Below are 16,859 nucleotides of genomic sequence, written 5' to 3'. Positions count from 1 at the left end.
AGAGGACGGCTGGCTGCAAGCCAGGAGGAGAGCTCTCACCAGAATTTCACCATGCTGGCATGCTGATCTTGGACTGTCAGCCTCCAGAGCTGCAAGAAAACTAATTTATGTTGTTTAACCCACACGGTGTATTCTACTTTGTTATGGCAACCCCATCTGACTAATAAACCGCCTGCACAGGTAAGGTTTTCATCTTTGCTGTTGGATCTATGTGTGGCTTGGAGACTGTTTCCACAGTTCAGGAGCTAACAGCTAGCTTGTGTGGCCAGTGACTAACAGCTCAGAGGTTCCCTTTCCTGTTATTACTGAGAGGGCATAGTCTTGGGCATGCACATAATCATCCTAGACCACCAGGAATGACTCATTTCAGTAGAGTCTTCTTTGATGATCTCTTACTTTAATGTCCCCAATAAACCTCTGGCTTATTGGCCTCTACTGGAATTCGCTTGAGTTAGGCACCCTGATTTCTAGCTGATTGATCTATTATTTTTGATAACACCCTGGGGCATACATTTGTCTGCGGTCTTATCAAATAAAGTCAGGCTCCTTGGGTTTCTCAGATCACACCACCCCACATCCCTATGGAATGAGATCTGAAAGAAGGGATTGTCACTCTCCACTGGCTGGCCCTTACAGAGTCGCCCCTGCCCTGTAGCAATCTAAAAACATTGTCAATTCTTCTAGTATGACTCAAAGACCTCGTTCTAGGATAGATTTCAGCCATTTTCTTCCTGTTCCTTGCGTTTGCATTAAAAATGTTACCTTCAGTCAATCTGATCTTTTTACAAGATCTTTTAAAACTCCTTGTCATGTTGTGGTAAGTAGCCTAATCAAACCTGCATAACATCACCTGCATTTGACTGGGTACAAGGAAACAACAAGATGTCACAATATGTTAAGAGCCAACAGTTAAGAGGGATGCCACTGTCATACCCTCCATGTTGGGTCCCTTCCCAACCCTCAGGCCATTTCACACTGAGTGTCAGGTGTGACTGGAGAGACACCCAGTCTGTGTAAGGGGGCAGTGTCAATCTATCATGAAAATTAATACAGGTTTTGAAATAAGAATTTACATGAATTGGAATTTTAAGTTTTTCTTTTCTTTGCTTTAATAGATTGTCCTGTAACCTTCCTGGGGTGCCTATACCCCAATTTTGAGGTTGCTCATTTCAAAGCCTACATACATGCTAACGTTTCTCAGTTTTGGCACTGCTGATATTTTGGGTCAGAAATTCTTTGTTGTTAGGGGCGGGGCTGTGCATTGTAAGATGTTTAGTGTCACCGCTGGACTCTATCCACTAGAGGCCAGTAGAACACCCAGTCATGACAACCAGAAGTGGCTCCCGACGTTGCAGATGTCCCTGGGGAAAGAGGAACAAAATCCTTCTTAGTTAAGAACCTCTGTTCCATACAGATCAAAGTCATAGACATTCACACCTGACATCCTCTGTTGTAAAAAGACATCTCCATCACTCACAGATGTTAAATAGCCATGCCATGCCAGTCCCACAGTCTACTTTGTTCATTTATTTTGTTCACTGGTTTTTGTTTGCATCATGATATAAGTACATCTTATGTACAGAAAATTTGGAAAATACATAAAGGTACAAGGGAGAACGTTTCTTAAATTTATAATCAGACCACTTAACACCTTAGTTTGTTGTATTTTCTCACAATTATTTGTGTATAATTCACTGACTGATCAGTTCTTCCTTCAATTTGATCTTGTTTGTACGTATATTAAAGAAATTTATTTGCCTTTCTATCATGTAATGTGAAAATTCTATCATATGGAATCCATACTTCTCCAGTTGCCAGCCCTGATAGAAATCAACCCCTGCCCCCATCTATTTATCTAATTCTTTTATGGGGCTTTTGGAGAAAAAGAGAATTAAAAGTGAGAACCAAACAAGACACGGAATGCAACCAGGAAAAATATAGATGCATTTTACTGTAATGACAACAAATAATAGCTGTGCCTCCAAAACACTAAATAAAATTAATATTCAAATGACAAATCTGAGAAAATACTTGCCACATACATAAAATGAAACATTAATATTCTTAACATATAAGAATAAAAACAAAATAATATATAATAAACTTAATTTTTTAAGAAAAATAAATATAGAAAAAGAAAAGCAAGAATAATCACAAAAGAAATATGAGATATGTTTTATTTATCAGATAGAAAAGATTTTTATAGCATTGCTCTTGCTAAGTGAGCAGTCTCATATGCTAATGTTAGAAATGCAACTTGCTACAAACTTTCTAGAGACTAATTTGGGAATATCCTTAAAAGTGTATATACACAGCCTTAGAAATTTACTTAATAATTCTACTGCTAGGAATTGATCCTAAAGAATTATGTGTAGATTTATGTTAAGATATTCCTGTAAGAAAGTTCATCAGACCAATATTCATAACGGTAAAAATTTTGAGGAATGTTTAAATGTTCAATATTAGGGTATTCTAAAATAAATTATGGTATGACAATACCCTATGCCATTATTAATATTGTATATTAGAAAACGAATATCATGGGAAATAGCTACATGTTGTAGAAGGAAAAATATCATGTGGTATTATGGTATAATACCAAAGAGTATGAAGTGACAAATACAATACATATTTGTAATTTTAAAAGTTTTAATGTGGAAAGACCTACACAAAATATTGGTACCTCTGAGCAGTGGATATCCATGTTTATTTGAATGTTCTTCTCTTTTTCCATTTGTATTTACAAATATTGCTATATTTTGCAATATTTGCAATAAAAACTCTAAAACTCATTACAATAATACAGTGAGCCCCTTGAAATACTTTTTAGTTCAGAAAGAAATAGCATAACAGGGTTTTCCTTTCAAATGGCTACCAGCTGGGAAAATCATCATGTAAGTTGTTTCACACAACATACTTCAGTCTGAGGAGGAAGCAAATCTTGAGAAAGCTCTTGTGTTCATAGACAATGATGTTCACTCAGGGGTGCTTTTCTTAGTTTTTTCCACGCCTGAGCCAAGCATGTCCCCCTTCTGCTTCAGTACAACTATTTCTCAGCCAGGAGAACATAGATATATTTAAAAGATGACAGTAGTGTGCAGAATGAGACTTGGATGAATATTCAGAGAACGTGTAATTATTATTCTACAGCTAGTGCCATTTTAATGGGGTGATAGTTTCAGAGGGATGACAGACCCTTCAACCACAGAGCTCTGACTATGAAAATAATAATTCAGATGAGGAGGAAAACAGAAGGATGTCTAAAGAAAGCAAAAGACTGTTCAATCATCTAATGTTCACTTTTTTAAGGACAGCGACTATATTTGTCTAGCTTATCACTGCATTTATATGGCTCACATATTCCTAAATAGAATTAGTGCTCATTTAAGTATTTGTTAAATAAATGAGGCTATATTTTAATATAACACAATATATATAATCAAATGGAAAGAAGTGAGTATAAAAAAGATGTGGAAAGGGGAAACATTGAATAATTGGATGAAAATAATCTAGAACAAAATACCAGAAAATATTAAATGAGAATTAAATAAACATATGCTAGAAACAAAAGAATATCATGCAAGGAGTAGTCTGCCTTTCGGAGGTAGATGGCATAAGGCCAAGCAAAGGTATCCTTCTTGTATTCTTCCATTTGTCTTCTTCCTCCTCCCTCCCTTCTTCCCTCCCTCCTTTCCACCCTCCTGTCCTTCCTTCCCCACTTTTTCTTTCTTCCTTTAAAATAAAAAATAAAATTGAGACCCATTCCATACCAGACATAAGATAGACACTGTACTTTCTCTTATAGTATCAATTTTGCTCAAAGATTCTTGAGAAAATGATACAATAAGCATGATATATTTTAGATTGAATAAAAAATTGGTCACATGAATTTTAAAACACACAAATGAAAAAAAATGTCATATTTGTTTTCAGTGAATCCAACATCATGTCCAACTTCTAGGGGTCATTTTGAACTCCATATGATTAGGAATTCCTTGGTAGATAATTTTGAGAAGCACTGCTTTACATGAAGACCTGGAAAGCATGTTTGTGGAAGACACACACTTAGAGGGATGATTTTATGTTGGATGAAAGAATCAAGATTTTAAAAGATCTCTCTATACCTGATTTACTTAAAGGACCAAAGAGAAAAAGTTAATAATGGTCCAAGTGCAGTAAGTCATCCACTCAATGGAAAGATGGAGATAAAATGTGGAAAGAAAGAATTCACAAGAAAAGGGTTTTGAGTAGTGTATATTTAATATGAGCCAACAGCTGGATGGAGAGACTAAAGAATCTTTATATATTTTGGATTGAATTAATGTGGATGGAGGGAAACTCCATTTTATTCCATCCACATCTGGTGGGTTGTATTTATCATGGGACATAGTATTTTAAGAAAGCCATTGACAAATTAGAATGTGCTTAGAGAAGAGTTGACAAGATATTGACAAAGACATGAAACCATGTTATATGGGGGATTCTGATTAAGAAACTGTAATCTCAAACACCTTTGTGACCACCTCTATGGTATTTCACATACCACCATGCTGAGATCACAATCTTCCAAACTTAGTGAATTAACAGAACAAAAGTTTTTGTCTCAGTCATACTACATGTTGGTCATGGGTTGATGGTGGCCTTGCTCCATACAGTCACTCAGGGACCCAGGCTGATGGAGGCTCAGCCATCTTACACTTACATTGTCTGGAACATACAGCCTCACTAGTCACTGTGGCAAAGGAGAGAGAACTGGAAAGTTGCCAGCAGGCTCCTAAATGCTTCTGCTCAGCATGACACAGGACCCCATGAGCTGTAAGGAGCTGGAAATATGATGAGCATTCATAGCCTGATTGGTGATTTATTAATCTTTTTTGAACTGTCAATTTTTTAACTTTACACTGTTTTATCCTCAACCTAAAGGATAATATCTAGTAAATCATGGGTTTGGTCTGCTATTTTATTTTATATACTACATATTAAAATAATAGCTTTTAGAAACAGAAAGAAGTTTATCCACCCAAAACCATTTCACATACTACAAAATGTGTCACTGTGAGAGAAAGACTGGCTTGCTGAAGGCAATCAATTGCAGTAATGGGAAGAAGGGAACACAGCCCATATAGAAGGAGCAGCACAAAGAGGCTGTGAAATGGTGTAGGATTCCTGAGTGAAAATTTGGGATCAAATTGCAGAACAATTATAATAATGGTGTCCCCAGATGAGGACAATAATTCTGACTTGGAAACACTGAACAAGATGGAAATATGTATGAATTAAGCCATGGAAGATTAATAATAATAGGAGTAATGAAATGGAACATAAAAATGAATTATAAAATCTGAGTTTTGACTTTCCACATTAGCTTTTTCTCCAGTGACTTGCGTTAGTCATTTAACAAGTCCAAAGAGTTGAAGGAGAAGTAAAGTTGGTTCACTTAAAAATCACTTTGCTTTGATAACAACAGTCCCTGGTATTGTTACTAGGTGCTGTGCAAAATTCTTTCTCCATGTTATCTCATTTATTCTTTTCAACAGCTCTATAAATTGGGCTCTATTTACAGTCCCATTTTACAGATGAGAAATCTTAGGCTTATTTATAGTCAGATACTTGCCCAAAGATCAGAGAGCTAAAACTGAAACCAGGTCTTCATCTAAAAGCCAAACTTCACAAGAAACTCTGATTTCCCAGCTTATTTTAGGTTCTTTTGTTTCAAGTGGTCCACCATTTCTTTGTCTCTTGCTATCCTTTTTGAAAGTAGGCAAGGTGTAAAAAAACAACCTTTCAAAAAGGACCGTTAGATAGATTTTCTGAGTTATTCTGTTACTCTGTCTCATTTCATTTTCTTCTTTTCTTCCTACTTCTTTTTCTCTTGTTTTTTTTTCAACATTTTTTTTCCAGTCCAAAGGCCAGAATCAACAGGATCAAAAATCAAACAAAAAATCTTGAGCTTCCCTGAGGACACACACAGGGGATTTGGGAATGTCAGCTGTACAAATATGATGCCATCTTTAGACAAACTGTCTAGAAGGACAGGGGAACCAGCCCCTGTGTATTGCATGCAGATGTCATATGGCCTTGCCTCCAGCCAGCTTTATTATCTGACAGATACGGAGCACAAATATTGACTTTTGCTATTTTTACTGTAACTGCAGCCATAAACATTGATTACTGCAGTACAGAGCAGACTGGGGAGAAAGTGGCAGTATCTTCACAGCCCAGGAGAGCTTTAATATTTGCTTCAGGACAGAATGGAGTAGGATATGAATAAGGTCTTCATGGAACAATTTAATACAGAAATAGTAAAATGGTGATGATGTGAAAGATCCTGCAGGTTTGATGGACTTGAATAGAAACTCCCTATTGATTCTGCATTGTCATCTGTGTTCATTTAGCTCAAGCAAATCCCGAAAGTAGGAAGAACAGAAACTTAAGAGAACTTAGCCTCCCTCCAATTGTACATACACCTCATCCAACATTTTCTACTCCAGTGATAATGCACAATAACTGATGACTACATTTTCCAATTGCTTCCTGTTTGTATCCTGATGTGGCATGGCAAGGGAAATAATCAACACATAGCACTTTATGGGTCTTTTTAGGAAATGAAGGGATTCCTCTTAAGTATGATAGCAATGTGCTCATTTGGCAAATGTAAAAAAGCAAGGGGATTTTCTGATTTAGCACTTACTGTTATTGCATTTTTCAATCCATTGTTTAAAATTTATGTCAACAGCATAGGGTAACTCAGATTTCCTGTTTGATTAGATCTAATGAGTTGTGTATGAGCTTTGGAAACCAGCAAGATCAGAGTACACATTAAGGACATTTAACAGGGTGATGGAGGGACCAAAAAAGATTGAGGGTGGGTCTACAGAAGGACTGGTTTCTACGTGCAAGCAAATGGAATAGGACAGCTCAGCCAGGTACTCAAAGGCTGCAAAGTCTCCACCTCAAGGTGCACCTCCTGGCAGCCTCTAACCCTGGTCCCAGATCAGCCCAGACACAGGGAATCTTTAGAGATTCAGGAAGAGAGAACCAGCTGAGTCACTGTCAGGGGTCAAAAGCCATTCTCATAGGTGCAGAGGAACAAAGCAGTGAATGTGGTCAAGAGGTGGGGGATTGTGCATGGACAGTGGGAGTACATGTTATATGTACTTTAAGGAGATAATAAATCATATTTCTCCTTTTGTGTGACCGTCAGGAGATTTGTGGCTCTATGGTCATATGCTGTTGGCATCTGCCTTAAAAAGTTGCTCATTACTGGATTAAATGTATTGGATGGATGGGTTTCTGCCCATGAGAAGAGGGGTGGACCATGTGAACATGTCACATAGAAGAAAGAACTGGGTTTTTAGAGTCAAGCAGAGTTGGATGCAAATCTGGGTTCAGAAACATACACTTGGTATGATTTCATAAAAAATTCTTGGGTTTTTCTGAGTCTAGTTTTCATTTCCTATAAAAGAGAAAAATGACATGGTTATTGCTGGGCTGCAAATACATAATATCTATACAGTGTTGAGCATTCTCTTCATTACCATCTCCCATTCTCTCTAAGAAATACTGATCAGTGAAATACAGAATGGTATCTAAGAAGTAGTTTGTAGTATAGTGTGGGACTGATCTTAAATTCATGGGAATTCAGTGTGTCTGAAATCTTAGAAAGCTAGCTGATGTTTGCAGAGAAGCTGTGGAATCACCACATTTGTTTAAAACTCACACAAATATTAATCATCTGTCTATCTTTATATGTCCTTTATAGAACATCTCTTTTTTTAAGCTTCTGTGAACAGAGTGGAAAGGTGCCATTGATTTAGGGTTACTCTTGACCACCAGTGGTATAATCCCTCATAATGGGAAGAGTCTTTTCAAACTCCCAGTCTTTAGAGGTCTTCTTTAATTCCACACTTGGTTATAACGAATTTGTTCTCTGAATCATCAAGTACTTATTTATTTTAATGAATTACAACCTTTAGGATTTTCAGTTGAGGTTGCATAATACTATTAATCATCCTAGATGTATGTCGTAGATCTCTGCGAAGAATCATGAAGTTCTTTAGACCAAAACATTTAAGTCCCCACTCATTGTTATAAATATAAAGCAAGTTCCTCATTTCCCTTCACTGACCTCCACTGAACTCTCTCACTTTGGATAATTGTTACTAGATGACAATGAAATGGTATTCAAAGTATATTTTATTTACATGTTCATTTTGATTATCAAACATAGAAATGATGGGTGTTTTTAGTGGTTTGCTGAGTGACATTGATATCAATCATTGGGTCAGTTGGTTGTAGTAAGAATATACTTTTTTCCGACATCGAGTTCTGCCTTTGCTGAAACTAGTAACGTAACATAGTGACCTTTACTAAGATGGGCAGATGGAGGGGGCCAGGCCAGCGCCAGAATATACAATAAACTTACATAAGGTCAGCCAGTTAGGACCCAGGGCAAGGCCCACCCTCAGGGAACATGCTGGTAAGAGCAGTCATGAAGGCTGGTAGAACATGTAGCTCATGGGACTCCTGGGCCTGAGTTTATAGTCAGCTTTGAGTAGGGACTGTATGTAGACCCTTCTCTACTCCAGAGAGGGAAGAAGTATTGTTTGTATTATTTCAGGGTCTATGTAGACAAGTATAACCACATTATGGTGGCTTGACTAGAATAGTGTGGCCTAACATTAATATGGGACTGATTAAATAATCTGGCAATTAGCACTGAACTTGAAATCACAGAATCTGCCTTTAAGTCACATTTTCCCTAGTTGAGTAACTCTGGTCAGGTCATAGGTCACTCAGCTTTGGTTTACTCACCCATACAGTGCACACAGCCACTTCTGCTGCACTATGTTGACAAGATCCAGTGAAATTCTGTGTGCAGATACACTCCTAAATGAGAAATACGACATATCTAAGGTTCATTTCTGTGTTCTCACCCTTCTTTAACCTCACCATATCCCCCAACTTTACTAAACATTCAAAGACCTTTGATGACTCCCTGTTACTTGTAAGACTGTTACAGCAAAATACATTCATCTGTTGTCCAGGGTCTCAACTTACCCACTCCTATTCCCCACTATTTCCTTATGTAAATGTTCAGTCTGACAGCAGGTCTATGTTCCCCTAAATGAGTCCATTGTCATTACAAGATCTCACTAGGACACCCCATTGAACAGTTAAGCAGGGCTCACACCTTGTTGCACCACCCCATTGTGAAAGAGGAGATTTTTGGCTTTTAGGTACAGAAACTCCTTGGTCAGAATCCTGGCCCAACCCCTGGGCATGGTCATACATAACAGTTTATGAGAGTCAGAATGTCAGCTCGTTAGTTACCAAAAATTAATTGTCAACAGTTTATATGATGCTATAGCAACACCTTCATGAAAACCCACATTATAATCTTAGGTTTGCTGGCTGACTGTGAAATTAGAGCAGGAGGAATCCGTTTGGTGATATTAATAATGAGTGCATTTTTACTGCAAAGAGGTCGAGATCCCAGTGGAAATAGGTTTGTGGGTGCCCAGGAGAGGCTTTGACTCTCTTGGCAGAGCTCCCAGGGGGATGCCACTCTAGCTGGGTGGCAGGGCATGAACTGACGGAGCTTGGAACTGCCGACAGATGGCAGGGCCTGGTGGACAGAGGGGACACCTGAAATTTAGTGTGTGTGTTTGCAGGACCTCTTCTTAAACAGTCCCCTGGCTGACTTGCATTGGGGAGATGGGATGATGTCATATTTAGTGGGTAATTAATTATAGGGAAGACTGGGAGAAATCCCTGCATACCTTTCTCCCCAACCAACAAAAAAGCCCACTTAAAACAAATTAGATCACATTGCTTTTCTTAGTAGCATGTCATATATTTTCTTCTCCTCTTGTCCACGTTCTGTCAAAAATGAGAAATGATCTCACAGAACTTCTGACCGAGTAGAGATCACAGTAGATCCAACCTGACCCAATAAGCTGACCTGGAAACCTCACGGGAGACTCTTTCTGAAACATCCCAGCCCCATTTCAGGGTCTCTGTGGTTAATCTTCAGATAACAATCTCGGCTCCTTACAGCCTATCACCTCATCTATAGTGTTGCCATTCTTAGTTTGTGTTAAGCTCTAAGCTGGAGAAAAACATTTGTGAGCAGGCAGTTTGAGAAAAGTCAAGGTTGATTGGTGACTTGGTCCTTCAAACATTTCCAACACTGCTCACCAGAGAACTCAAAAAAACTCAAAATAACACTGTGCACAAAAGGAAAATCACACTGTCTCAACGCCTTTACCTGTTTGAGTAGCCATGAGGAATCTTGCAGGATTTTTCCATGACTTCACAAGAGAAGCCCTCTCTGTCCTTCTTAAATCAGTCTGTATTTTGTTATAAAGGTTGGTTATGTGTTAAGTATTCTAAATGCATATTCTAAAGTACAGTCATACTATTATCCCTGTATATTATATATGTTCAGTCGCCTCTGAGCTACGGACTAGAATATTCCTTGGGGGTATCTTGCTGCTAGGTGAAAGGGGTGTCTCTTTATGGAATGACAGACCTCTGGTCACGCTGAACATGGGTGGGCCAGGGAGGAGAAACACATGAGGGAGAGAGTATATTCTGAAAGGGTGTATTTAATGCTATAAGTGCTTATTTGTTCCCATCAGTAGTAATTATTTTGAAATCTCAAATGACACTAAAGAAGAACTCAATGTCTTTTTTTAAATTTTTTTATTAAGATATTATTGATATACACTTTTATGAAGGTTTCACATGAAAAAACAATGTGGTACTACATTTACCCATATTATCAAGTCCCCACCCATACCCAATGCAGTCACTGTCCATCGGTGTAGTAAGATGCCACAGGTTCACCATTTGCCTTCTCTGTGCTACACTTTTTCCCCGTGATCCCCGCACCATGAGTACTAAACATAATACCCCTCATTCCCTTTCCCCCTCCCTCCCCACCCACCCTCCCACACCCCTATCCTTTGGTAACCACTAGTCCCTTCTTGGAGTCTCTGCGTCTGCTACTATTTGTTCCTTCAGTTTTGCTTCATTGTTATCTTCCACAAATGAGGGAAATCATTTGGCACTTGTCTTTCTCTGCCTGACTTATTTCACTGAGCATAATATCCTCTGGTTCCATCCATGTTGTTGCAAATGGTAGGATTTGTTTCTTTCTTATGGCTGAATAGTATTCCATTGTATATATGTACCACATCTTCTTTATCCATTCATCTACTGATGGACACTTAGGTTGCTTCCATATCTTGGCTATTGTAAATAGTGCTGCAATAAACATAGGGGTGCATATGTCTTTTGAATCTGAGAATATCTATTCTTTGGGTAAATTCCAAAGAGTGGGATTCCTGGGTCAAATGGTATTTCTATTTTTATTTTCTTGAGGAACCTCTATATTGCTTTCCACAATGGTTGAACTAGCTTACATTCCACCAGCAGTGTAGGAGGGTTCCCCTTTCTCTGCATCCTCACCAGCATTTGTTGTTTTTCATCTTTTTGATTCTGGCCATCCTTACTGGCGTGAGGTGATACCTCATTGTGGTTTTAATTTGCATTTCCCTGATGATTAGTGATGTGGAGCATCTTTTCATGTGTCTGTTGGCCATCTGAATTTTCTTCTTTGGAGAACTGTCTCTTTATATCCTCTGCTCATTTCTTAATCGGGTTATTTGCTTTTTGGGTGTTGAGGTGTCTGAGTTCTCTGTATATTTTGGGTGTTAACCCCCTGTCAGATATGTCATTTACAAATATATTCTCCCATACTGTGGGAAGCCTTTTAGTTCTGTTGATGGTGTCCTTTGCCATACAGAAGCTTTTTAGTTTGATGTAGTTCCATGTGTTTTTGCTTTTGTTTCCCTTGCCCAAGGAGATGCATTCAGGAAGAAGTTGCTCATGTTTATATTCAGGAGATTTTTGCCTATGTTTTCTTCTAAGAGTTTTATGGTTTCATGACTTGCATTCAGGTCTTTGATCCATTAGGAGTTTACTTTTGTATATGGGGTTAAACAGTAATCCAGTTTTATTCTCTTGCATGTAGCTGTCCAGTTTTGCGAACACCAGCGGTTGAAGAGGCTGTCATTTCCACATTGTATGTCCATGGCTCCTTTATCTTATATTAATTGACCATATATATTATAACAGGGTGCTCTAGTCTGTTCCATTGATCTATGGGTCTGTTCTTATGCCAGTACCAAATTGTCTTGATTACTGTGGCTTTGTAGTAGAGCTTGAAGTTGGGAATCATAATCTCCCCAGCTTTATTCTTCCTTCTCAGGATTACTTTGGCTATTCAGGGTCTTTTGTGGTTCCATATGAATTTTAGGACAATTTTCTCTAGTTCGTTGAAGAATGCTGTTGGTATTTTGATAAGAATTGCATTGAATCTGTAGATTGCTTTAGGCAGGATGGCCATTTTGACAATATTAATTCTTCCTATCCATGAGCACAGGATGTGTTTCCATTTATTGGTATCTTCTTTAATTTCTTTCATGAGTGTCTTGTAGTTTCAGAGTATAAGTCTTTCACTTCCTTGGTAAGGTTTATTCCTAGGTACTTTATTCTTTTTGATGCAACTGTGAATGAAATTATTTTCCTGATTTCTCTCTCTGCTAGTTCATCATTAGTGTATAGGAATGCAGCAGATTTCTGTGTATTAATTTTATATCCTGCAACTTTGCTGAATTCAGATATTGGATCTAATAGTTTTGGAGTGCATTCTTTGGAGTTTTTTTTTTTTTTGAGAGGGCATCTCTCATATTTATTGATCAAATGGTTGTTAACAACAATAAAATTCTGTATAGGGGACCCAATGCTCAATGCACAATCATTTATCCACCCCAAGCCTAATTCTTGTCAGTCTCGATTCTTCTGAAGCATAACAAACAAGTTCTTACATGGTGAACAAATTCTTACATAGTGAATAAGTTCTTACATTGTGAACAGTACAAGGGCAGTCATCACAGAAACTTTCGGTTTTGATCACACAGTATGAACTATAAATAACCAGGTCAAATATGAATATTCATTTGATTTTTATACTTGATATGTGAATCCCACATTTCTCCCTTGTTACTATTATTATTATTTTTAATAAAATGCTGAAGTGGTAGGTAGATACAAGATAAAGGTAGAAAACATAGTTTAGTGTTGTAAGAGAGCACATGTAGATGATCAGGTGTGTGCCTGTAGACTATGTGTTAATCCAAGCTAGACAAGGGCAATAAAACATCCACGGATACAGAAGATTTCTCTCAAAACAGAGGGGGTGAGGTTCTAAGCCTCACCTCTGTTGATCCCCAATTTCTCACCTGATGGCCCCCCCTGTGACTGTGCATGTCTTAGGTTGTTCCTCCCTTGAGGAATCTTACCCATCTCTGGCTAACCAGTCATCTTCCGGGGCCATACAGGGAAATGTAAAGTTGGAAAGTGAGAGAGAAGCCTTATTGTTTGAAAAGGTTAGCTTTTTACTTCTTTGCAGATTTATGCCCTGTGGCTTTTATGCCCAATATTTGTCTTGAGGTATCTTTATCACTTGGAAGAATTATGATACTCGGTAAATTCGATTTAAGGCACGAATTCTATTGAAGGGTTTAATTAGAAAGGAAGAAGAAAAGCTATAGGAGTAGCAGACGGAAGAAAACATGGGAAGATTGATTATTTATTTGACATATCTCCTTGTAGAGTAACTTAAGCATGTATAGGTTTTAAACTACTAATTAAATTGTGTACACACATTAACGTAATAGGAATACAGTTACATAACCAAAGCAGACCTATAATTATCAGCCATCTCCAGTGAAACCAAGAAAACCGGTTAGGCACCCTAGGCATTTGTGAAAACTTATCTATGATATGGTGGATATTGTCCAACTGAACTTGAACAGTCTGAGAGAAATCAGACAAATTAAAACAACCCATTCTTGGGGACTGTTCACATCCCATATGTTCTTTTAATAGTAGATAGTCTGTAGTTGTAAGATTTTGGAGTGCTACAATTTGCACTTCTCCTAATTCTTGGTTGAGATCCAACAATATAGATCCAGTCAAATTTGTTGTTTTACTGTATGCACAGGCCAGCTTAGATATCTCCTTCCTCATTCCAATGGCAAGTCCAGGAACCGGTGGGATGAATGCAGCTACAACTGCAGCATCGCCTGGATCTTTGTTGAGGTTTTTTGATGATCATCTTCTGGTATGACTCTTCCAGAGAGTGCTGATGCTGAAAGTTCTTCTCCATATCGTATCTTAGTTCATTTTCTGGGTAGCCAAATTAGGCTTTGATCCTCTGTATAAACACAGACAGACCCTTTGCCCACACTTTGATATGCCCTTTATACCATTGTGTAGAACTCATTGGAGGTCACCACACAGGAACTGCTTTTTTTTTTTAAGATAAAGTAATATTATCAGAAAAATGTACCTCCATAGCTGATCATCTGACACCCTTTAAGTGATCAAATTAAGGATATTTAAAGCATGCATTAATCGTTGATTTACAGTTAGTTTTATCCTATCAGGGAGTAATCCCCCTTTTCTTTCTTTTTTTTTTGTTATCTTTAATCTACACTTACATGAACAATATTATGTTTACTAGGCTCTCCCCTATACCAGGTCCCCCCTATAAACCCCTTTACAGTCACTGTCCATCAGCATAGCAAAATGTTGTAGAACCACTACTTGTCTTCTCTGTGTTGTACAGCCCTCCCCTTTCGCCCACCCCCCTATGCATGCTAATCTTAATACCCCCCTTCTTCTTCCCCCCTCTTATCCCTCCATACCCACCCATCCTCCCCAGTCCCTTTCCCTTTGGTACCTGTTAGTCCATTCTTGGGTTCTGTGATTCCGCTGCTGTTTTGTTCCTTTTTTCCTTTGTTCTTATACTTCACAGATGAGTGAAATCATTTGGTATTTCTCTTACTCCACTTGGCTTATTTCACTGAGCATAATACCCTCCAGCTCCATCCATGTTGCTGCAAATGGTAGGATTTGCCCTCTTCTTATGGCTGAGTAGTATTCCATTGTGTATATGTACCACATCTTCTTTATCCATTCATCTACTGATGGACATTTAGGTTGCTTCCAACTCTTGGCTATTGTAAATAGTCTGCGATAAACCTAGGGGTGCATCTGTCTTTCTCAAACTTGACTGCTGCGTTCTTAGGGTAAATTCCTAGGAGTGGAATTCCTGGGTCAAATGGTAAGTCTGTTTTGAGCACTTTGATGAACCTCCATACTGCTTTCCACAATGGTTGAACTAATTTACATTCCCACCAGCAGTGTAGGAGGGTTCCCCTTTCTCTACAGCCTTGCCAACATTTGTTGTTGTTTGTCTTTTGGATGGCAGCCATCCTTACTGGTGTGAGGTGATATCTCATTGTAGTTTTAATTTGCATTTCTCTGATAATTAGCGATGTGGATCATCTTTTCATGTGTCTGTTGGCCATCTGTATTTCTTTTTTGGAGAACTGTCTGTTCAGTTCCTCTGCCCATTTTTTAATTGGATTATTTGTTTTTTGTTTGTTGAGGCGTGTGAGCTCTTTATATATTTTGGACGTCAAGCCTTTATCGGATCTGTCATTTACAAATATATTCTCCCATACTGTATGGTTCCTTTTTGTTCTATTGATGGTGTCTTCTGCTGTACTGAAGCTTTTCAGCTTAATATAGTCCCACTTGTTCATTTTTGCTGTTGTTTTCCTTGCCCGGGGAGATATGTTCAAGAAGAGGTCACTCATGTTTATGTCTAAGAGGTTTTTGCCTATGTTTTTTTCCATGACTTTAATGGTTTCATGACTTACATTCAGGTCTTTGATCCATTTTGAATTTATGTTTGTATATGGGGTTAGACAATGGTCCAGTTTCATTCTCCTACATGTAGCTGTCCAGTTTTGCCAGCACCATCTGTTGAAGAGACTGTCATTTCGCCATTGTATGTCCATGGCTCCTTTATCAAATATCAATGGACCATATATGTTTGGGTTAATGTCTGGAGTCTCTAGTCTGTTCCATTGGTCTGTGGCTCTGTTCTTGTGTCAGTACCAAATTGTCTTGATTACTATGGCTTTATAGTAGAGCTTGAAGTTGGGGAGTGAGATCCCCCCTACTTTATTCTTCTTTCTCAGGATTGCTTTGGCTATTCGGGGTCTTTGGTGTTTCCATATGAATCTTTGAATTATTTGTTCCAGTTCATTGAAGAATGTTGCTGGTAATTTGATAGGGTTTGCATCAAATCTGTATATTGCTTTGGGCAGGATGGCCATTTTGACTATATTAATTCTTTCTAGCCACTAGCATGGGATGAGTTTCCATTTGTTAGTGTCCCTTTTAATTTCTCTTAAGAGTGACTTGTAGTTTTCAGAGTATAGGTCATTCACTTCTTTAGTTAGATTTATTCCTAGGTATTTTATTCTTTTTGATGCAATTGTGAATGGAATTGTTTTCCTGATTTCTCTTTCTATTGGTTCATTTTTAGTGTATAGGAAAGCTACAGATTTCTGTGTGTTAATTTTGTACTCTGCAACTTTGCTGTATTCCAATATCACTTCTAGTAGTTTTGGGGTGGAGTCTTTAGGGTTTTTTATGTACAATATCATGTCATCTGCAAATAGTGACAGTTTAACTTCTTCTTTACCAATCTGGATTCCTTGTATTTCTTTATTTTGTCTGATTGCCGTGGCTAGGACCTCCAGTACTATGTTAAATAGCAGTGGGGAGAGTGGGCATCCCTGTCTTGTTCCCGATCTCAGAGGAAATACTTTCAGCTTCTCGCTGTTCAATATAATATTGGCTGTGGGTTTATGATATATGGCCTTTATTATATTGAGGTACTTGCCCTCTATTCCCATTTTGATGAGAGT

The 16,859-nt window shown here is 38.1% G+C and overlaps 1 long non-coding RNA gene across 1 annotated transcript in view; it reads right to left on the bottom strand.

Moving 5' to 3' along the window:
• Nucleotides 1–14,845, bottom strand: part of LOC130683434 (uncharacterized) — a 428,515-nt gene extending 413,670 nt beyond the window's left edge. The window contains exon 1 of the long non-coding RNA XR_008997154.1: nt 14,700–14,845. This is a non-coding gene — a long non-coding RNA (uncharacterized LOC130683434). The remainder of the gene's footprint in view (nt 1–14,699) is intronic.
• Nucleotides 14,846–16,859: the final 2,014 nt, after the last annotated feature.

The sequence above is a fragment of the Manis pentadactyla genome, chromosome 4, assembly GCF_030020395.1.
Source record: "Manis pentadactyla isolate mManPen7 chromosome 4, mManPen7.hap1, whole genome shotgun sequence".
In the NCBI taxonomy this organism is placed as follows: domain Eukaryota; kingdom Metazoa; phylum Chordata; class Mammalia; order Pholidota; family Manidae; genus Manis; species Manis pentadactyla.
Note: the sequence above shows the minus strand (reverse complement) of the source record. Positions and strands in the feature narration are given on the sequence as shown.